A 23,618-nucleotide genomic window follows, 5' to 3' on the forward strand; every position below is an offset into this window, starting at 1 on the left:
ACATTACTTTGCCAACAAAAGTCCATCTAGTCAAGGCTATGGTTTTTCCAGTGGTCATGTATGGATGTGAAAGTTGGACTGTGAAGAAAGCTGAGTGCCGAAGAATTGATGATTTTGAGCTGTGGTGTTGGAGAAGACTCTTGAGAGTCCCTTGGACTGCAAGGAGATCCAACCAGTCCATCCTAAAGGAGATCAGTCCTGGGTGTTCTTTGGAAGGAATGATGCTAAACCTGAAACTCCCAATACTTTGGCCACCTCATGCGAAGAGTTGACTCATTGGAAAAGATTCTGATGCTGGGAGGGATTGGGGGCAGGAGGAGAAGGGGGTGACAGAGGATGAGATGGCTGGATGGCATCACTGACTTGATGGACGTGAGTCTGAGTGAACTCCGGGAGTTGGTGATGGACAGGGAGGCCTGGTGTGCTGCAATTCATGGGGTTGCAAAGACTTGGATTCGACTGAGCGACTGAACCGAAACTGAACTGAAAGTGCTGATGAGTGTTACCATGTCCCTTCCCAATCAAATCTTGTTTTGTGTTTTCCCAGCCGCATGAGTGCTGTGTCCCACACCTCATGGGCCAAGCCTCCTGGGCACTGGGCCTTAAGCCATAGGGCTACTCTGGCTGTCCCTAAGTCTTGCCTGCTAGCCCTTCTCAAAGTCTGGCCTTTTTTTGTGTCCTGCTATCCCAACTGCCTCCATTGCTTCACTTACTTCATGCTCATACTTTCTGAAAATCCCTCCCGCTGTTATTTCCAGATGTGGTACTTCACACTTCAGCTCATCCTACCTTCTAGTGTCATCTTAAATTCTTCATGGAACTTGGTGAGGTATGAAGATATACTTACCTTTAAAATATATTTTCTTTTTTTATAATTACTAATTTTCTTAGCATTATTTTTTATTGTTTATTCCCAACTGCACAGCATATTAAAGGTTGGAGGGCCTGGCTTTGCCAGTGTCCCATAAAGTTAAGGAAGCACTCTTGATATATGTACTTATTTATTCAAGTTGTACCTAAAATATTTTCAAGCACTCATCTTATCGTGTTACTACTTGGGAAAATGCTTGTAGTTACCTCTCATCCCAGGCCACAGTCCACACTTACTGGTGTGCTATTGGAGGTCTTCCAAGAACACACTCTAGTATTTTTTTCATTCTTTTTTTTTTTCATTGAGACACAGTTTATTGAGATATCTTTATTGAGATACGGTTGACATACAACATTTTGTACTTTCGTACAGTGTGAGGATTTGATATAACTCATTAGCATTATTTTTTTTTAATTTCTTGCTTTTTAATTAAATGATAATTGCTTTACAGTATTATGTTGGTTTCTGCGATACATCAACCTGAATCAGCCATAGGTATACATACGTCCACTGTCTCTTGAACCTCTCCCCCACCTCCCACCCCATCCCACTGATATAACACTTTAGTATTATTAATAGGCGGGGGTTCTCTTTCTTCTTCCTCCTTCTCTTCTTCTTCTCTACCTCCCATTCTAATTGACTAAATAATTATCTATCACCTAGAGAGGCAGGTCAGTAAATGAAGACACGAAGCCGGTGGCAGTGGGGGTTACAGAGACTGGAGGGAGGAGCCCCATCCCAAGGGAACAGATAGCATCTACTGCTCTTTCCATTGTTTCCATGTGGACTGTGGGTTCAATGTTGTCAAATTGTTATCTTTTTCAAGAGAATTTGGGCATCTGTTTCAGTTAGGGCGCCACACTTCCACTGCAGGAGGCACAGGTTCCATCCCTGGTCAGGGAACTAAGATCCTGTATGCCACGCAGCCAAAAAAAAATAATAATAAAATTAGCAACCAATTAAAAATCTTTTGAACCCTGTGACACTAAGCAGAACAACTGTGAGCTGAATCTGGCTTGTGGGTTCCTAGTTTGCCCTTTTACTATCCAGAAATCCTCTCCAAGCTCCTCCATGTTCCCTGATACCTTGTGTTTTCCTGGCTCTTCCTTTTGTTCTTCATGTCCACTAGCTGGACTGCCCAACCGCGTTCTCTCCATTGATCCAAATACTAACTCCTACCTGATCTTGAAGGTCAAACTCAAAGTCTGCTGTGTGGCATGGTTGGCTTTTCAGCAGCAAGCAGGAAAATCCAGAATCAGCAGTGGGTTGACAGGTGGTCTAGACAGCAAATCCTGGGAGGTCATCCAAGGCAGGGATCACATTCCTAATCTACATGTCCAGGGAACAGGGAGCCAGGGGACAAGGGGTTCAGTGACTTGGGCGAAGGAGTCTGAGCAAGTCCTAGACACAGGACACAGAAGATTGGAATGAAGCTTGATAATAGTTCCAAGACAACAGCTTTTAAAAATAAAATAGGATTCTCTAGTTTTTGAAGGGAAAGATAAAAGGAAGGGCAACTAACCTATTCTGTCCTAGGTATGTCTCAAAGTCATACTGCAGTTTAGAGAAATCAGATAGCTTATTCATATCATACAGCTAATAAAATGCAGGGCGAGAGTTTAGATTTTCTGTTTCTTGGAGCTTGAGCTTCAGCATCAGTCCTTCCAGTGAATATTCAGGGTTGATTTCCTTGAGGATTACTGGTTTGATCTCTTTGCTGTCCAAGGGACTCCTCAAGAATCTTCTCCAGAACCATAATGTGAAAGCCTCAGTCCTTGGGTGCTCAACCTTCTTTATGGTCCAACTCTCAAATCCGTACATGACAACTGGAAAAACCATAGCTTTGACTATATGGACCTTTGCTGGCTAAGTGATATTTACACTGTCTAGGTTTGTCATAACTTTCTTTCCAAGAAGCAAGTGTCTTTAAATTTCATGGTTGCAGTCACTGTCCGCAGTGATTTTGGAGCTCAAGAAAATAAAATCTGTCACTGCTTCCACTTTTTCTGCTTCTATTTGCTATGAAGTGATAGGACCAGGTGCCATGATCTTAAGTTGTTTTTTTTTGGCTGTGCCAGTTCTTCATTGCTGTGCAGGCTTTTCTCTAGCTGCAGCGAGTAGGGGCCACTCTCCAGTTGTGGTGCCTGGGTTTTTCATTGCAGTGGCCTCTCTCATTGCAGAGCACAGACTCTAGGGCCCATGGGCTCAGTATTCGTGGTTCCCGGGCTCTAGAGCACAGGCTCAATAACTGCGGCACACGGGCTTCGTTCCTCCGTGGCATGTGGAATCTTTCTAGATCAGGGACTGAACCCGTGCCTCCTGCATTGGCAGGCAGATACTTTACCCCTGAGCCACCAGAGAAGCCCTTAAGTTTTTTGAATGTTGAGTTTCAAGCCAGCATTTTCACTCTTTTCTTTCACCTTCATCCAGAGGCTCTTTAGTTCTTCTTAGGGAGGCTCTGAAAGCAAGGGTGGGGGATGTGCATCTTGGGCTGTGCTCTGTTTGCCAAGATATCACAGAGCAACTGGGGTGTGAGGTCAGTGTCTTGGTTTGAGACCAACCAGAACAGAAGTATTAAAAATGAAGGCTCTGCAACGTTTAAATACATGCAACAAACATCAGTTCAGTTCAGTCGCTCAGTCGTGTCTGACTCTTTGTGACCCCATGAATTGCAGCATGCCAGGCCTCCCTGTCCATCACCAACTCCCGGAGTTCACTCAAACTCATGTCCATCGAGTCGGTGATGCCATCCAGCCATCTCATCCTCTGTCGTCCCCTTCTCCTCTTGCCCCCAATCCCTCCCAGCATCAGAGTCTTTTCCAATGCGTCAACTCTTCGAATGAGGTGGCCAAAGTACTGGAGTTTCAGCTTTAGCATCATTCCTTCCAAAGAACACCCAGGTAACCAATGAATATGCTTCCTTCACTAGATACTGCTTTCCGGTGCCCATAAAATGAGCAATGATGTTTAGCCCTCAGACCAGAAATCTCCAAAAATGATATGAAATATGTATCCTTAAGCCAACTGGCAGAAACCAGTCACTTCTATGGGTTTCTTTGACTAAATGTCATTCTAGCTTCCTCTGTGATTCCTTTTTAAGACCTCACATTTTATAGCAAAGGTCATCAGACCCCTTCCTAGTCCAAGAGAAAGAAACAGAACTGCTTTTAAGTATTTAAAATCTCTATATTTTCTCAGTTTGTGCAGAAAAATAGGGAAGAAATGCGGAGCTTTTTCATGGAAATTAAGCCGGGCTTTTCTTAGACCTCTGTGTTGTCATCTTTGCCTGTCATAGAAGTAGGTTCTGGGATCAAAGTGTTTGTGCAAATACTTTTTCTGGGATCTGTATACAGTGGAAAAGCTTAAAGGTAAAATTTCTTTAAATGCCATTTACCCTGCCCCCCTCCTTTTTGAGATATTGTGTTCAGCCTTGAAGCTGATGTTGTAGTAACACCAAACTGCCTATTCTTGCCAATACATGTCACCATTGCTCCAGCTTTGTACTTGCTCTTCCTTCTGCCTGGGACAGCTGTTGTCAACCATTGCACTTTCTTCCCTGGCTCATTCTTTTGTTGTTGTTGTTTAGTTGCTAAGTTGTGTCTGACTCTTTGTGACCCCATGGACTGTAGCCTTCCGGGCTCCTCTGTCCGTGGTGTTTCCCAGGCAAGAGTACTGGATTGGGTAGCCATTTCCTTCTCCAGGGGGTCTTCGGACCCAGGGATCAAACCCATGTCTCTGTTGCAGCCTGATTCTTTACCACTGAGCTACCTGGGAAGCATGGCTCATTCTTATGTCAAGATTCAGCTCGGGTGTCATCTCCAGGAATTCTGAGCCTCCAGGTTGATGTCATTGCCCCTTCTGTTTGTTCTCACCGCACCCTGAGCAAACCTCCATCTTAAACCTTAGTATAGACACTCCTTGAAAGCAAACTATTAATAAAAATGATGACTTATATAACTATCCTTTTATTTTTCTTTTAAAAGCCATAATATTGGCCAATTTCCAAGCTTTAGGTTTAAATCCTTAATGGAAAACATGTAGCTTTGTGCAATGCCCAGTATCATTATTATTTTGTCTGCTATTAAACAGAAATGATCTAGATGAAGATTCTAAGTCCTTAAGCACACCATGATGCTGAGCAAATATGGACTGGTGTACACATTGTGAAAATTTGCCTCATCTGCTTTTGTGTGTCTTTTGTGTGTTCCTTCCTTTACTAACCCCTTATGGTCTCTGTTGAGGTTTCCCTGGTGGCTCAGATGGTACAGAATCTGTCTGCAATACAGGAGAATCATGTTCAATCCTTGGGTCGGGAAGATCCCGTAGAGAAGGGAATGGCTGCCCACTACAGTGTCCTTGCCTGGAGAATTCCATGGACAGGGGAGCCTGGCAGGGTCTCAAGAGTTGGACACGACTGAGTGACTAATACTTTCACTTTTCGCTATGGTCTTTGTTAAACTAGATTTTCTTTCTTCTGATTTCTGAAAAGTAGTTCCTTGTTTATGCTGTTTACTGCCACTTTAAGGATTTTTGTTTCCAAGATTACACCAAAGGAAACAATTTCCACTTTAACAACCATATATGAAAACCATGTACCTGTCACCCAGTGAAGGCTGATATCCAGGCTGTGAGCATTTGCCCTAACAGTAATCATAATAGTTTATATCTGTACCAGCAGGTCTATGAGATAGGAATTGCAATTGTGCCTTGTTACAGATTCAGAGAACTTAATAACTTTTCCACCATCGTGCAAGTTATAAACGCAGAGCTGGGTTTAAGAACAAATCTCCTCCAGATTCCAGAACTTATGTTTTAAAATTTTTAACTGTTTGATTTTGCAATAAAATAAGGATAGATTAATGTGGGGAGGTCCTGTGCAACTGTCACCCCATCTCCCCCAATTTGACATCCTGTCTCACTGTAGTCAACATCAAAACCAGGAAATAGTTTAGCATCCCTTCATGTGGTAAACTAAAGTCACTGATTACCATAGACTTTTAGTTAAATATGGCTTTTGAATGAGAATAGCTTCTTTATATTGTAAAGCCTTCTTTTAAATAAACAACTCATTATTACCATGATACACACTGAAGAAGAATGTGGTTTAGATCATTAGTTCTTAACCTTTTAAGTTAGATATATTTTAGAAGGCAATGCAATGTGGACCTTCCGGGCAAAAAAGATCCATGCACGCATATGTACAAAATCATGGTTTCCTAAACATCCTCTATCTCCACCCCTCAAAATATGCTGAGACTTAGATTAAAAACTTCTGGTTTATGAGCAGCATTTAAGGAAGTCACATTTACTTAATCTGAAACAGTCTTTCTTAGTGCTTTTTTATTTTTTCCCAACTCTGCTTATTGAGAAGCCTCCAAACTCTCTTATTACTCTTTTGTTGACATTTAAAAGGCTGAAAGTTCCTTGGGTTTTCTACAACTCTTGGTGGCCTAGGGAAAAACTGTTTCCAACATTATTGCTCTTATGAACACACTTTATCTGGGTCTGCTTTCGTGTGCATAGAAGTCCTTTGGTCAATAACTTTTAAGTTGCCATTCCCTTTTCAGGTCATCACCAGAACTTGAGTAATCTGGGGTCCTGGCTCTGGAGTTAGGGATCAGGCCTGGGATCTCTGAAGCCCAGCTATATACGAGAATGTCACTGAGAGCTTCTGTCAGTTTTGAGCCAGCTGCCAGGACCCTGGAAATGTATTTCCACTGTCAGGGCTCACCCAGAGAGTGCAAGGTAACAAGTCAGATGTCAGAGCTGCAACCTGGAAGGAGAAGGGTAGATATATATCTATATATATAAGTCAGGCTGATGGTCTGGCCAGAAGGGTAGGACAAATCTTTCATTGTGAGGAAGATTATTGCCTTAATCATAAACCTCTTATATGCTTCCTGCTGAGGTAAAGCTCAGAGGTGTGTTCTTCTGCCGGAAGCCAAGAGTTCAGCAAGCCAAGAACCCACAAGGAAGTGGTCATACCTGGAAATGTGTGGGTGAAATTAAGGGCTGATGCTGACACTTTGCATGAGGAATTGGCTGTATTTTGCGCTCAATTGGCTAAGGCAGAAGAAAGCCAAAATACTTTCACTGTGTATCAGCTACCTGATTTTTATGATGATCTTTTTCCAATGAGAAGAAGTTTCACACCAGCTCTACCACTTTTTAAGTTTTCTGTCTGCTGATGAATGCATTTTATTTTGCATACAGTTGGCTTTTTACTGCCCTGAATAATTCTGTAGCCTGGTTGTTGAAAGAGACTAGTTGAATAAACTGCTTTCAAAGGTATGGTATCCATTTCCTCCTCGTGAATTTGTCTACTTAAGACGAAGTCTTTTACTGTGGTTTGTTTGCACTGTCAAACCAAGTATTTGACCCAAGAGGAGAATGAAGATTGGAAGGAGGGAGGGTGGTCCTGGGCTAGTGTCTGTTTCTAACTTTGTGAAGTGCTGTGTTGGGGTCCCCTGTTGTTGAAGATCTGCCTCAGTTTTATAACAGGAATCAGACTCTTACACCTACCATGCCAGACACTGTGCTAAACACTACAAATAATCCTCCCAACAACCCTAAAGTTGGCTCTTTTTTTTGGCCATGCTATGTGGCATTCAGCATCTTAGTTCCCTGACCAGGACTGAACCAGCAGTGGAAGCACGGAGTCTTGACCCCTGGACCACCAGGGAAGTCCCCTAAAGTTGGCTATGTATCCGTGAGGAAACTAAAGGTCAAAGAAATAAACTAACTTGACCAGTGTCAACAAAACTAGTCAGTGAAGAAAAAGGGATTTGATCCCATGTGTTTCATCCTTCTGTATTTAAGGGGAGGATTTGGTCCTCAGCTCTGGCTTCTTATGGTACAACCTCTCTCTGCCCCTCATCCCTCCATGAGGAAATCTGGCTCAGGGATAGGAGTTGACACTCAATCCGTTGGAGACTGATTAATGACCCCAGAATGCCTTTTCACAGAAGCAGATACGCCTTTCCAGTAAACAGAATATCCACTGACCAGGGACCCTCCTCTGGGTCGGAGTGCTTAGTGAGAGGTAGATAACCTCAAAAGAAAAAAGTGAAAGTTGCTCAGTCGTGTCCAACTCTTTGCAACCCCATGAACTATACAGTCCATGGAATTCTCCAGGCCAGAATACTGGAGTGGGTAGCCTTTCCCTTCACCAGGGGATCTTCCCAACCGAGGGATCGAACCCAGGTCTCCCGCATTGCAGGCAGATTCTTTACCAGCTGAACCACAAGGAAAGCCTGGATACCTTCAAGGCATCTCATATTCAGACTGTAGTGTTAGTTGCTCAGTTGTGTCTGACACTTTGCAACCCCACAGATTGTAGCCCACTAGGCTCCTCTGGGAGAAGGCAATGGCACCCCACTCCAGTACTTTTGCCTAGAAAATCCCATGGACGGAGGAGCCTGGAAGGCTGCAATCCATGGGGTCGCTAAAAGTCCAACACGACTCAGCGACTTCACTTTCACTTTTCACTTTCATGCACTGGAGAAGGAAATGGCAACCCACTCCAGTGCTCTTGCCTGGAGAATCCCAGGGACGGGAAGCCTGGTGGGCTGCTGTCTATGGGGTCGCACAGAGTCGGACATGACTAAAGCGACGCAGCAGCAGCAGCAGGCTCCTCTGTCCATGGAATTCTCCAGGCAAGAATATTGGAGTGGGAAGCCATTCCCTTCTTCAGGGGATCTTTGCAACCCAGGGATCGAACCCGAGTCTCCTATATTGCAGGCAGATTCTTTACTGTCTGAGCCAAAGTCCTGAAGAATTAAACACAGCCTGTAGCCCTGAGATGGCTAAATGTCTGCCAAATATAGTCTACCCTGAACAGTGCAAGATAAACACTGATGAAGCTTCTTTCCAAAGTCATCATTTTCTGGACTCCAGGCAATTCAGGGCAGATGACTCTTCTTTTATTTATATTATCTTTAGTTGTTAGTATTATTATATCGCTTAGATCACTTAGCCTGAGGCGATTTTAGCTGTCATCATGACTTTCTGAGCATTGGATAGAATTCATTAGAATTTACAAACCATTATTCAGGGTGGCTTACTTTTGTAATCCCAAGCCTATTTCTTTAGGTGTTGATTTATGATGAGATTATTGTCTCTAAATTCTGAGGAAGTTATCTCAAGAGTTTGCAACCTTTATTCTGTCAAGCTTGGTAGCTTTTAGAATTTCCTCTACTTGAAGACTTTAGTGATCAAAACCAGCTACATGGCTGAAAATCCAGCATCTATAGCAGTCATTTATTTACATTTTATACTGAACAACAAATGGGCAGGCTGCACAAGTTTTTTATGCACTTTATGTATGTGTGACACTTTCACATATAATGCCTGAATGGAGAGGAAGAACATCTCTTCAGTCCTAGCCTGTCCCAGTCTCACAAAGATAATGGATGGAAAGATTTCAGGAGAAATGAACATTTTGTTCTTCAGTCCATAATGGTCTTTTCCCTCTTCTTCCTTAAAAGGAATGAGGTTTATCCTACTCACCAAAGTAGATTTCTCTTTGCATCAAAAAGCTTTGTAAAGGAGCCAGCTGCACCAAGAGAGTCCTGAAATTCTTGAGAAACCGGTTTTCAATTAGGAAGGCTTGATCCAAGGCTAAGGGGGTTCATCATTTAGTGGCACTAAATTAGCCATGGGGGACTCTGGGGTCTCTTTCTAAATTGGCCACTTTTAGCCTTGTGCAGCTTGCCTGCTTTGTGAATTGCTTGTGAAACTGCAATGAGGTAATGTTTTGAAAGTGTTTTGAAAACCATAAAATGCTATATACAACTCTTAAGTTGTTCCTTTGGAGCAAAGCAGTGAGCAGTGAAAAAGGAATCAGCTGAAAGCAATTGATGCATTTACTTTTTCATGAGCCAGACATGAAGTGCTGATGTTTATTGAGCATTTACCATGTGCCAGGCATGGTATAAGTGTTTGGCTTTTATTAACAGATCTAATCTTTACAATGTTGTAGTAAGGTCGATACCATTGCTGTTGTTTAGTTGCTAAGTCATGTCTGACTCTTTTGTGACCCCATGGACTGTAGCCTGCCAGGCTTCCATGTCCATGGGATTTTCCAGGCAAAAATACTGGAGTGGGGTGCCATTTCCTTCACCAGGGGGTCTTCCTGACCCAGGGATTGAACCTGTGTCTCCTGCATTGGCAGGTGGATTCTTTACCACTGAGCCATGAGGGAAGACTGTAAGGTAGATATTTATGGCCCATTTTACAGATGAGAAACACTGAAGCACAGAAAAGTTAAGCATCCTGTCCAAGGTCATATAGAGGAAATATACTCAGGTCATACATTTAGCAAGCAATGAGATGAAGCTGGGATGCAAATCCAGGCAGCCTGGCTCCAGAGCCCAGACTATACTGCTGGCAGTCTAATCCTTCCTTACTAACTGAATTGGTAGCAGGTCCAAGACATTTGTTATGTATGTCTCAAAAGGTTAAATGTTATGTAAATCTTGAAAGGTTAAAATTGTGATGAGTAAAGACACTAAGAATCCTTTAAGGATTTGGATTTGATTCCCTTCTGATGCCTAGTCTATATAGTTTTGGGTCCTATCTTGCTTATATAGAATAAGTGTGTGGTCCTTAAACATGCTTGTAAAGTCATCTCTTAAACACCCACTTCATCAGCAAAATTGTGGTAATGGAATCGTTTGATCTTCAAAGACCAATAAGATTGAAATGAGAGGATGTAAAGGAAAAAACTTTATAAAGTATAATGTCAGTGAAGTATTTTATGCTGGAGTCTATAATAAAAATCAGCATCAGTTAACATAATTCTAATAATTTTACTGTTCTAAAAAATTCACCTGCTGATGGTGATTGGATCTCTTTTCCTTTTTTAGTAAAAAAAAAACCCAAAACTGGCCGCACTTGCCCTCTGCAATGGCCCACACTCGTCTGTGGACTGCGCTTCTCTCTGAATCTGAATAAATCCATTTCTTACCTAAAAAAACAAAACAAAAACAACCAAAGTATCAACTATATTTTTTAACCTAAGATTGATTCATAAACATGTTTGATTTCATACTAAAATATAAATATATAACATAAAAATATATTCTTAAATATTTAAATCTATAGCTTTTGATGTATATGTGTCAAGGATATGTGTCATAGTTAACCATTCACTATTATCGGATATTTAAGATGCCTCCAGTTTTTAAATGATAATAAATAATATCACAGTGAATTTCTTGGTGCATATCTTAGGAGGAATAAATACCCAGAAGTAGAATTATTGACCCAAAAAGTATAGATATCTGAAAGCTTTTGGTATGTCTTGCTAAATTTCTTTTTTTAGAAGCATGAATTAATATTTACTTGTGACAAAAATGTACAAGGTATCTTTTTTTTGAAAATTGGATGTTTTCATTTAAAAATATTTGCCAATTTATGGTTTGCATTGTTTCCATTTAACAGCTCTTCATATATGTTTAATGCTAATTCCTTTTTTTCTATAAATGGGACATACTTTGCATATCTATTGGTTAGGTTTTCATACTGATTTCTTACGAAGTTTACTAGTCCTTTTGATTCAAATTTGTAGCAGAAATGTGTTATTACGTAGCTTATATTTATTTTGATTCCATCCTCATAATTTTCTTTGTAATTTAGCTTAAAGTCTCTAAGCTTAGGATGTCATTCCTCACCTATGTAACCATTGAAAAGAATTAAGTACTAATAATATAAAGTGCAGAGAAGGCAATGGCACCCCACTCCAGTACTCTTTCTTGCCTGGAAAATCCCATGGATGGAGGAGCCTGGAAGGCTGCAGTCCATGGGGTCGCTGAGGGTCGGACACGACTGAGCGACTTCACTTTCACTTTTCACTTTCATGCACTGGAGAAGGAAATGGCAACCCACTCCAGTGTTCTTGCCTGGAGAATCCCAGGGACGGGGGAGCCTGTTGGGCTGCCGTCTATGGGGTTGCACAGAGTCGGACATGACTGAAGCGACTTAGCAGCAGCAGCAGCAGCAATATAAAGTGATATCCAGTTACACTGTTAAGAAAAAAACATAATGTCTCGCAAAACAATGTTAATTATGATCCCATCTCTCTCCCTCTTTCTATCCCCCCATCCCTCTCTCCCTTCATACACACACACATACACGTTTATTTATTTATGAATTGATATTGAATGTCTCCTTTGTGGCACAGATATAGCATTGGTCAAAACAGACAAAATCTGAGTCCTTATGGGACTTGATTTATTGGAGAGGCCATACAGCAAAAGATTGGGAATTCCCTGGTGGTCCAGTGGTTATGAATCCACTGGATTAGCTCTGTCACTGCTAAGTACTTGGATTTGATCCCTGGTTGGGGAACTAAGATCCCACAAGCCACGGGCGAGAAAAAAATCACCAAAAATAAATAGAATGTCAGATAGTGGTAAGTGCTATTAACAGAAGTAGAGCAGGGTAAGAGATGGAAAGTGATGGGGGCTCCTTTAGATTCAGTGGTCAGAGATCTTTCTAAGGTGGCATTAAGATCAGAAAGTATTGAATGAAGTAGCTAGTATAATATTTTATATACCCATATGGATAGAAGAAACCCAAAGTTCTGTATTCCCCTTCTCACTGAATATTAATGGTGGTTCTTTTGTCACTCAGACAAATCCAGCAAAGGAACCTATCCTAAACTTTTCCCTTACCTGCCATACCTAATCATCACATTTTTGCCCCCTATATATTTCTAAATTTATTTTCTACTTGCCATTGTCTTCTCTTAGGCCCTTGTGACTTTTTGTTTTCTTTCACTTTTTGAAAAGATATAGTGGTTTATTTTTATGCACCAAATAGCGTGCAATTAAAATCTATAACACACGAGAACTAACTTGGTGTGGCTTCCACTGGTCAAATGGGGGAAACATGAGCATGAAAATAAACATTAATAGTAATGGATTATCAAATAGGAATCTGGGAGTTCACACTGATATAAACAAAAGAATTTTTAAAAATGAGAAAGAAGAAAAGGTCTTCCCTATAGTAGAAATGCAGCTGATCAATGTGGAAACAATGATCAGATCAGATTAGATCAGTTGCTCAGTCGTGTCCAACTCTTTGCAACCCCATGAATTGCAGCATGCCAGGCCGCCCTGTCCATCACCAACTCCCGGAGTTCACTCAGACTCACGTCCATCGAGTGGGTGATGCCATCCAGCCATCTCATCCTCTGTCGTCCCCTTCTCCTCTTGCCCCCAGTCCCTCCCAGCATCAGAGTCTTTTCCAATGAGTCAACTCTTCTCATGAGGTGGCCAAAGTACTGGAGTTTCAGCTTTAGCATCATTCCTTCCAAAGAAATCCCAGGGCTGATCTCCTTCAGAATGGACTGGTTGGATCTCCTTGCAGTCCAAGGGACTCTCAAGAGTCTTCTCTAACACCACAGTTCAAAAGCATCAATTCTTCGGCGCTCAGTCTTCTTCACAGTCCAACTCTCACATCCATACATGACCACAGGAAAAACCATAGCCTTGACTAGATGAACCTTTGTTGGCAAATTAATGTCTCTGCTTTTGAATATGCTATCTAGGTTGGTCATAACTAAGAATTATAGAATTAGAAAAATCATGACTAGGTAGCCACTATTACAAAAACTGACTCGGCCAAGAGTCATCAATGGCTGCTAAAACTGGGTGAAAGTATGATGATAAATGGGATATGTATATAATCTCATAAAGTAGTCGCCTACACAAGGTACTTACTGATTACAAAGGGAAAAATAGTAACTGTATAGTGGAGAATTCCTTCAGACACTGCATTAACCAAGCAAAGCAAACATCACTGGTAATAGGACACATGGACATGACATGCCTCCATCATGCACTGAGGACAGAACAGTACTTCCCTGGTATTTTTGCCAAAAATGCATAACCTAGATCTAAATACCATGAAACAACATAGGTTACCAAATGCAGGGGCCTTCTTCAAAATAATTGTCCTGCACTCTTTAAAAGTATCAAGGACATGGGGCTTCCCTGGTGGTCCAGTGGCTAAGACCCTGCACTCCCAATGCAGGGGGCCCAGGTTTGATCGCTGGGTGGGGAACTAGATTCCACATGCTTCAACTAAGACTTGGTACAGCCAAATAAATAAATATTTAAAAAATAATAATAAAAATATCAAGGTCATGAAAGAAGACAGAGAAACTACTTTAGACTACAGAAGACTAAGGTGACAGATGATAACTAGATTCATTTGTAATCCTAAATTGTATCCTGGTTAGAAAACAATTTTTCCTTTTGATATTAGACAGTTGATGAAATCTGAATGTCTATAAATTATAGGCTTCCCTGGTGGCTCAGATGGTAAAGAATCTGCAATGTAGGAGACTCATGTTCGATCCCTGGGTTGGGAAGATTCTCTGGAGAAGGAAACGGCAACCCACTCCAGTATTCTTGCCTGGAGAATTCCATGGACAGAGGAGACTGACAGGCTCCAGACTGTGGGGTCACAAAGAGTCAGACATCACTGAGCGACTATCACTCATTCACTCAGATTATAGTAGTGTATAAATGTTAATTCCTGATTTCGATAACTGTATTGTGGATATAGAAGGAAATGTCCTAGTCTTTTAAGAAATAACACTAAAGTGTTCAGGGTAAAGCATGTCCAAAGAAAATTTCAACTAGAACCTCTTCTAGATGCTTTTTTATGGATGGAGGTCACATGACACTCTATCAATTGTCTGGTAGAGTATCCATAATAACCACTTGCAGGTTTCTTTGATACTCCTGGATTTGTTTGTTCAGGAGCCATCACTGAGTGCCAGTGTGTAAGCACAGCACTATGTGTGCACAGGATAAGGCAGGAGCAATTGAAATGTGTCCTCAGGGAATTGACCACCTATAGGAGACAAGCCAAAGAGAATGAATGAGAATGAGAAAGCAAATGTGGTAAATACTAACATTTGAGGAATGTAGGTGACGGGTATCCGTTTATTATTTTTGCAAATTTTCAGATCTATGAAATTATTCCAAAATAAAAAGTTAAAAAGGTAAAAACTATTAGAAAGATGAAAAGAAATTAAAAAACAGTAAAAATATTTCAATAGAACTAGACTTTTATAGACAACTTACAAAACTTGTCCCTCTATTAGACCACAAAGGAAAATAACAAATTCTACAAAGCACAGAAATGTACACACCATACTCACAGACTACAAGCACTAAAGCAAGGAAAAATAAAGTGTTTAAAAATCCAAACTGCTTAGACAATCTCAACTGTCTCTAAACCATAACTGAATCAAAGAAGAGATACTATATACTTCCAGACAGTTTAGAGTACGAGTTAGTTGCTCAGTCGTGTCCAACTCTTTGCGACTCCATGGACTGCGGTCCACCAGGCTCCTCTGTCCATGGGATTTCCCAGTCAAGAATACTGAAGTGGGTAGCCATTCCCTTCTGCAGGGGATCTTCCTGACCCAGGGATCGAACCTGGGTCTCTGGCATTGCAAGCAGATTCTTTATCAATTGAGCCACCAGGGAAGCTCATTTAGAATACATTTATATATTTAGAATAGAAATATATATTTCTATATTTAGAATATAATAGTAATGAATAAAACCTCTGGGATGTTGCCTAAATTATAGGCAAGGGAAAAATCCACAGTCTAAAAACTATTATTATTCATCAAGAAAGAATAAAAATCATAAACTGTTTTAGAAATTAGGGCAAAAGTATAAAAGCTACTAGAAGTCCAGTAGTGGTGGTGCTCTCTTTTCTCTTTTGGTGCTCTCCTTCCTCTGCTCTCACAAGGCTTTGTCAGCTACTTTAGGGAGCAATTTAGGGAGCAATTTCAGTGGGCCAGTACCGAGTGCTGGACTGGAGAAGCAAATAGGAGTATCTCTTTGTGGAACTTTCAAGGTGTGTGTGTAAGAGAGGGAAAATATCAGATAATAAATTATAAATTCAAAAATTCAATGAAGGTTAGGAAGATGAAGTACATATTGCTATTCAGTATCCCTAGTGTAGTGTCCGGAGAAGGCGATGGCACCCCACTCCAGTACTCTTGCCTGGAAAATCCCGTGGATGGAGGAGCCTGGTGGGCTGCAGTCCATGCGGTCACTAAGAGTCAAACATGACTGAGCGACTTCACTTTCACTTTGCACTTGCATGCACTGGAGAAGGAAATGGCAACCCACTCCAGTGTTCTTGCCTGGAGAATCCCAGGGACGGGGGAGCCTGTTGGGCTGCCGTCTATGGGGTCGCACAGAGTCGGACAGAACTGAAGCGACTTAGCAGCAGCAGCAGCAGCCGTAGCAGTGTAGTGTCACCTAACAGGGCTGTCTGTTGTCACTGCCTCCCTCCTTCCTGTTTTTCTCTGACTCTCCCTCTCCCTCTTTTCCTGTCTCTCCCTACCTTTTCGTTTTTCTCTTTTCTCCTCTCGCTTTATCTCTCCCCCGCCTCCCAATTTCCTGAAGACAACATGCTTATTTTTGCCTCATCTCGAGCCTAGTGCTTTGCTTGATAGCACTCAACAGTGGCCACTGAATGAATGTATTGAGAAATTAATGAATGAACCCTATAGGCTATTACTGAGTGGACAGTCTGCCAGACAATGTGTAGGTTACCATTTGATGAACTATTTGTAAAAAAATAACCTAGAAGAGAACGTAGGAAATATATACTATAGAGTGCAAAATAGTCACAAAATAGTTTAGACAAGCTAGTAGACTGTTTAAGCAGTATAAGGTTAATTGAAATTCTACGAAGGGTAGTTTGTGTAAGGGAAAATCATGCCTAGTTTATTTTTTAGAATGCCTGAATGAAGTATTTCAGTGTACTCTGGGAAATCAGTACATGTAGTTTATTTTGATTTTTCACAGAATTCTGATGAAGGTTCACATCCAAGACTCACACTGGGGTGGGCATGTGAAGTGTCAAAGGAAGGACTGAGGTGTATGACAGAAAAAGTAGTAAGAAAAGACGTGGAAGTAACAAGTGAGGACTAAATTAGGGACACCTTGCATGGTAAGGACTTGGGATTTTATTGTGCTGCCTTTGAAGAGTTTTGAGAATGTTATCTGATTTATAGCTCTAAAGGATCTGGTTGCTGTGAGGCTAAACCATAGTTAAATAAGAGCAGTACATCAAGACTAAATAAAAGGTTGCTGCAGTAGGCGATGGTGGTATGAACTACAATAATAGCAGTGATAGTAGTAAGAAGTGTTTAATCTAGAAAAATGTTGAAGGTAGAGGGAACAGAAATTTACTGTGATTTGCTGTGTGGTGTAAGAAAAACAGAAGTTTTTGACTTGAGCCCTTGAATGAATACATTTATACTTGTCTCCTTGCCATACTGCCTGAAGAGGAGTGAGTATTTCATGGAGTTTATTTCTGTAGGACAGGGAGATTACTTACTTAGGAGGTTGTTGCAATCATTCTGGAAAGATGAAAGGGGGCCTGAATCCAGGTAGCAGCTCTAAGTACGGAGAGATATTCAAAGGTCACAGTCTTGAGAGACATTTACGAAGTAAAAATAATGATTTAGGAAAGCAGTTTCAGGTATTTCAATAAAAATTCAAGATAACGGAATCATTTTTCCCAATAACTCCACCTACTGATATACTAAACCTTTGAGCAAGATTTGTCTGAGGCCTGTTTTTACACAGCCCAAGAGCTCAGAATGGGTTTTCCCGTGGTGCAGTGGTAAAGAATCCACTTGCCAATGCAGGAGACTCAGGTTCGATCCCTTGTTCGGGAAGATCTCCTAGAGTATGAAATAGCTACCCACTCCAGTAATCTTGCCTGGAAAATTCTGTGGACAGAGAAGCCTTGATGGCTACAGTCAATGGGGTTGCAAAGAGTCAGACATGACTGAGCACTCATGGACAGAGCTAAGAATATTTTTTAACATTTTCAAAGTATTTTAAAATGCAGATGAGGTTGGATATGTAACAGAGAACATTTATGGCTTCCAAACCTAAAACATTTACTGTCTGGCCCCTAACAGTGTATATTTGCCAACCCATGGTGTGGATCAGTGGGTTTTTTTTTTAGTTTGTCTTTAATCTTCTATTTCTTTAAAAATTTATTTTTTAATTGAAGGATAATTGCTTTACAGAATTTTGTTTTCTGTCAAACCTCAACATGAATTAGCCATGGGTATACATATGTCCCCTCCCTCTTGAACATCTCTCCCATGGATCAGTGGTTTTTAAAGTGTGGTTCCTAGAGCAGCAAGCAGTGCCTGGTAACTTATTATAAATTCAGATTTTCAGGCCTTAACACAGACTTGCTGAATTAGAAACCCTGAGAATGGGACCCAGCATTGTGTGTTTTAACAAGCTCTCCAGGTGATTCTGATGCATGTTGATTTCTGATAATCACAGATCTAGAGAAATTTTTGTACCTGGTGAAAAATCACAGCTTCTCTGGAGGCTCAGTGGTAAAGAATCCGCCTGCCAATGCAGGTGATGCAGGTTTGATCCCTGGATGGGGAAGATCCCCTGGGGAAGGAAATGGCAACCCATTCCAGTATTCTTGCTTGGGAAGTCCCATGGACAGAGGAGCCTGGCGGGCTACAGCCCTTGGGATTGCAGAGAGTTGGAAACAACTTGGCAACTGAGCACATGAAGAATAAAAGTGCATAAGAGCTTCAAACTGGAAACAGAAATGTCAACCAATAGAAAGGTTGGTACAATGAGAATATTTAATAGCTTGTGGTAAAGGGCATGCCACGGAGTGTACAAAAAAGGCAGACTGCTTGTGTTTGAATCCCAGCTCCACCAGAGTAGCAGCTGGTGACCTTGGGCAAGTTACTTGACCTCTCTAAGCCTCAGTTTCTTCATGTGTTAAATGGGCATAAAAATAGTAACTACTTTATAGGGTTATTGTGAGGATTAAACAATTAAAGTAGATGAGTGGCTGGTACATAAGTATTAGATATGAAGGGCAATATGCATTTAATGTATTATGCTACTTCTAAGGAAAACCATGTCAAAGTTAACTTCCTAAAAGTGACAGCCCATGTATTTTGCATATAACAAAATGATTGAGCAACCTAAAAGTGTAGATTTTGAAGGTTCAAATGTTGGCACTGCCCCGTAAACCTGTTTTCACACGTGAAAAAAACCTTTAAATTGCTTTAATAGGATTGTGAAGAAAACTGCTTAAATGTGTATCCCTACATTTTATCTGTATATGGGCATTTCCTAATTGCCTTTTATTTCTTTCACCGTTTCCTCAGCTCCTCCTTTCCAAAATTCCTCAGCTGTCTTGATAGTCCCTGAGAAACATTGCCAGAACTAAGGTGCAAAGTGGCTTCCTTGACTGTAAGCAGATTTGGCTTTTTCCATGAATCAAGGTCATGAGAGTCGGTGTCTAGTGTTTTCTCAGCTATGTCCCCGGGGCCAAGTCTGATCTAGGACAGGGCTGTAATCCTGATATCTCCTGGGATTTCACCCTTTTAGCTGCTTTGGCATATAAAATGCTTAGCATGTATTTAGCAACGCCTGAACACTGAACAGGCACACAAAGAAATAGAATGCCCCCCCTCTCCGTGGAGGCCACGTCGTATTTTTTTCTACATCCCAGTACCTAGAACGCAGTAGGCCCTATAATGTATGTTGCGTTAAACCTGTTTGAACGGATGTGCCCTTCTCCGTGGAGCTTAAAAACCTCCATTTCCTAGGCTGAGTTTACGGTGCAAGCAGCTAAAGCCACTGACTGCATTATATGCTCGTCTAGAGCAGCAACCTGCAGATACCTAGTTCAGAAAGAAGAATCACTACATTTTCTCCTCCTTAACATTAATAATATAAAAGGACCAGAAAAATCAGTCCCCAAAGGGGCACAGCGCAAAAAGCACAGCGCTGCAGCCACCCGGCTCCTGTTACGCCGCGATTTCGAAGGGCGACGAGGCCCGAGCCTTGGGCCGGAGAAAGGCAGCCTCCTTGTGACGTCAAATCAGCGGACTCTCGCCCCGGCTTCAGGCCGGTTCCGGTTCCCCGGCTTTCCGGGAGCGAGAGTACGTGAGCGCGGCGGCGTTCTGCGCGTGCTCCGCAGAGGGACGCGAGAAGGTTGGGTCCAGCTCGCGGAGGAGATGCTTGATTGGCTGAAGCCGTGCTGGGGGGTTCCCCAGCCCTTTCGGCAGGGGTAAAACAATAAGAGGGGGCGGCGGCAAAGGGGGCGGGACGTCCGTGTTCCTTGTCGCTCGCCGCAGCGCCTGACGCCCGGGAAGAGGTGGTTGTGAGGGGAACCTGCTCTCGGCTCTTCGGCTTCCTAGGCTTGAGATTTGTCAGAGGGAGGGGGCGGCGAGTGAGAAGAACCTGCTGCAGCCGGTCCTCGGCGACTCTCCCGCTGACCTCCGCGCGACGTACCCGCCGCCGCTGTTGGTTGGAGGTGTGTACGGGGGCCGGGAAGGACGGTCGGTGTGGTGGTCGGAAGGGGACATTCCCGTCGCGCGCAGCGGCCCGCGGCAACCGTTCTTTACGTGAGCCCCGGTGTCGGAGGTGTTGAGGCCGAGAGAGACATTGTTCTTGCCGGCTGCCTACGCTGCTGGTGTGTGCGTGAGAGAAGCCGAGCCTTTCCTCTCAGGTGAGGGGTGGGAGGCCGCGTGGGCAGGGAGGTGACCGGCGCGCGTCGTGCGGACAGAGGGCTCCGAGGGCACAGGTGGGGCCGGTGTTGGTTGGGGATGAGATGGCGAGCTGGGTAAGGGGACGCAGCGGCTCCCAAAGGCGCGCTGATAGAGGCTTCGGACGGGACGTAGGGGAGTGGGCTTGCCGGAGAGTGTGTTTTCAGGTGCGCAGCCCCCCACTCGTCCCCGACTCTTGTGGCTCTTACTCCCGGTTCCCCGGGAACGGGGAGGCCGCCGCTGCCGCCCCGCCCGTGGGGGAGGGGAAAAGAGGCTGTGTCGGCGGAGGCAGAAGCGACGCAGATGCGAAAGTAGCGGCCTCCGGGCACCATTTCTCTGCACGGAAACAGAATCCGGGTCTGAAGCAGCCGCCGCTTTGCTTACCCAGTACCTGGTGTTCCGCGGTCTCTGACCCGCCTCGGTTTTATCCCGGACGAGTTCTGAAACCCGGGCTATATATAACGTGTTCCTTCTCCGTGCCCTTTTATGCAGGCGATCTCTTACTGACTCAGGAATAGAAGAGATGTTTGCTCTGGGGAGGGGGTTTATTTATTTTTTCCCATCTCTTTTTTGGGGAGAGTGGGAAGGATAGTCAAGGGGAGGAACATAACGTCCCTAGGTTGTGTTAATTTTGTTAGTTGAATCTGATCGAATTTTACCTGCATCTCTAAAGGCAGATTTCTTAAGATGGCCCTGTGCCGCTTTGGGGCGAGTGTAGATTGCAGCTACAATTTTCCGCATAGATCAATTTTTTTTCCCCTCCAAGGTATGCCTAGTTTCTTAACAGAACTTTTTTTTTTTGGAGGGTCAATGCCTTTGCTGTCTGAAAAATCAAACAAAAACAAAACCATACACGTGCACCGAAGCTGGAATAATAGCAAAGTTATTCCGTCTTGTCCCCATATGATTGTTGTGATAATAACTTGTGTCGAAATACTGGCTTTAGCAGCTCGTGCTAGTCTTTCAAATGTTAGCATTGCATGTACCTGGATTCGTGAAACATTAACTGCAGTTTGGGGAGCCTCCTATATTAGAGGGGAAGAAAGTGGGAATTCCTTGTCTAGCTCCATATTTGGCAGTTAATATAGCCTTAGGCATGTGAACAAAGTTTCAGAGTAAACATTTGGCCCTGTTAGTATCCAGTGGTCCTTTTGATGTCCAAAATTCCTGGTCTCAGAAAATAGACGGTATGATTCGTTTAAACTGAAATGTGTTGTTTCTTTGGTGATATTATTTTCCCGTTAAATATTTGGGATTAGCCAAGAGAAAACATGTGTTATGATTTCATCTCTTGAGGCTGTTTAATTCTGAAAAGTTAGCAAGGAATTGAAGGGAGGATAAGGACCTCAAATGGATTTCTTTCTATTTAGGAGCTATTATAGTTCAAGTTGTTGAATATTCAGGGTTGAAATATTTGTCAGTGAGTAGCAAGAGGAAATGGCAACCCAATCCAGTGTTCTTGCCTGGAGAATCCCAGGGACGGGGGAGCCTGGTGGGCTGCCGTCTCTGGGGTCGCACAGAGTCGGACCCGACTGAAGCGACTTAGCAGCAGCAGCAGCAGCAGCAAGAGGAAAGAACCAGAATGCTTGTGGAGTGGATAGGGACCAAAAATGGAAGGAGAAGTAAATGTCTTGAATTTGGTAGTCGAGTGAGTGAGTAGTTAGTAGGTGAGGAGAATTGCTACCAGAAAGCTCTTGAGTTTGAATAGTATTGGCACTGTTGGTAGTAGGTTATTTTCATTATCCACAGTTCACTTAATGAAAATCTCCGTATAGAACAGTCTTATGGACTCTGTGGGAGAGGGAGAGGGTGGGAAGATTTGGGAGAATGGCATTGAAACATGTGAAATATCATGTATAAAACGAATTGCCAGTCCAGGTTCAATGCATGATACTGGATGCTTGGGGCTAGTGCACTGGGACGACCCAGAGGGATGGTATGGGGAGGGAGGAGGGTTCAGGATGGGGAACACATGTATACCTGTGGCGGATTCATTTTGATATTTGGCAAAACTAACACAATTTTGTAAAGTTTAAAAAATAAAATAAAATAAAAAATAAAATAAAAAGAAAATCTCCCTATCAGTTAGTTACTGAAAATATATAAATACCAGTAGTGTCTTTAGGTTAACAGTTTCCTTGTCCTGAAGAATTATTGCTGTTAATTGCCCATTATCAGGATTGAAAGTTCTTCCCTTGATTGCTTTAAGTAAGACTTTTCCCAACATATTTTATACTGAGTGGGTATGGAGGTGAGGAATGACCCCTTTTCAAGGCTGGTTTTGATAATTACAAACTAGAGGGTTGTTCCTGAACTTAAATTCAGTAGAATTTAATTGACAGACGTGACTCTTTCCACGGGAAACATTTAAAAGCTGACAGAACAAACAAGTTCCATCTCCTGGAACTCTGGACTGGCTTGAGCAGCAATGTAATCAGTTTCTTGATGGCTGTCCCTCAGCTTATTTTTATCTTTTAAATTCTAGATATTTTACCGTATGTTGATACTGTAGGTATGTTGGGATGACTGTTGTGGATTTCCTTTTATGTTACTGTCTTTTGTCTTTTAACTTCTTCCTGCAGTATCAAATAAACCAACAGTTGGACTTTAATTTTTTTTTACATTCTTGCATCCTGGGATGGTCTTCAAAAGTGGTAGTTCTTAAACAGATATAATGAAAACATCACTGTCCTAGGGAGGAGACCAGGTTTCAAATGCTCTCTCTCATAACTGGGGGACTTTGAACTACTTTCCTTAGGCTCTTAACATTGTGGCTTCCTTTTCTGTAAATGAAGCTATTATCTTATCTATCTGAAGGAGGTAAAGGGATGTGTAGGTTACTTGTTTAAGGTTGCCTTAAAGCATAATATAAATACACACTAATTTTTGTGGGGCAGCATTTCCACTTCAGTGCTTGGTCACTTTTAATACTTTCTGAATTTAAAAACTCACCTCCTTACCTTTGGGGCCCTCTGAAAGAAAAGGCTTAATCCACAACTATCTCTTATTTCTGTAACTGGTGCTTAGATCTTGTTTGTGATGCTTTCATTTCATGGTGCCACAACAAATTGAAGGTTGCTGCTTTCAGTAGATAAGCATTGCTGTTTTGATTGGTAAAGTCATTTTAAATAGAGACCCTTTGGTAGTTCC

The 23,618-nt window shown here is 42.3% G+C and overlaps 1 protein-coding gene across 5 annotated transcripts in view; it reads left to right on the forward strand.

Annotated features, from left to right (window-relative positions):
• Positions 1–23,618, forward strand: part of G3BP2 (GTPase activating protein (SH3 domain) binding protein 2) — a 92,691-nt gene that overhangs the window by 35,382 nt on the left and 33,691 nt on the right. The window contains exon 1 of one of the 5 annotated variants that reach the window (XM_010838152.1): positions 19,990–20,236. The exons of 2 other annotated variants lie outside the window; for them this stretch is intronic. The gene's annotated coding sequence lies outside the window, so the exon portion shown is untranslated. 2 more of the 5 variants (XM_010838157.1, XM_010838155.1) reach the window with 2 other exon arrangements.

The sequence above is a fragment of the Bison bison genome, unplaced genomic scaffold (assembly GCF_000754665.1).
Source record: "Bison bison bison isolate TAMUID 2011002044 unplaced genomic scaffold, Bison_UMD1.0 scf7180017864092, whole genome shotgun sequence".
In the NCBI taxonomy this organism is placed as follows: Eukaryota; Metazoa; Chordata; class Mammalia; order Artiodactyla; family Bovidae; genus Bison; species Bison bison.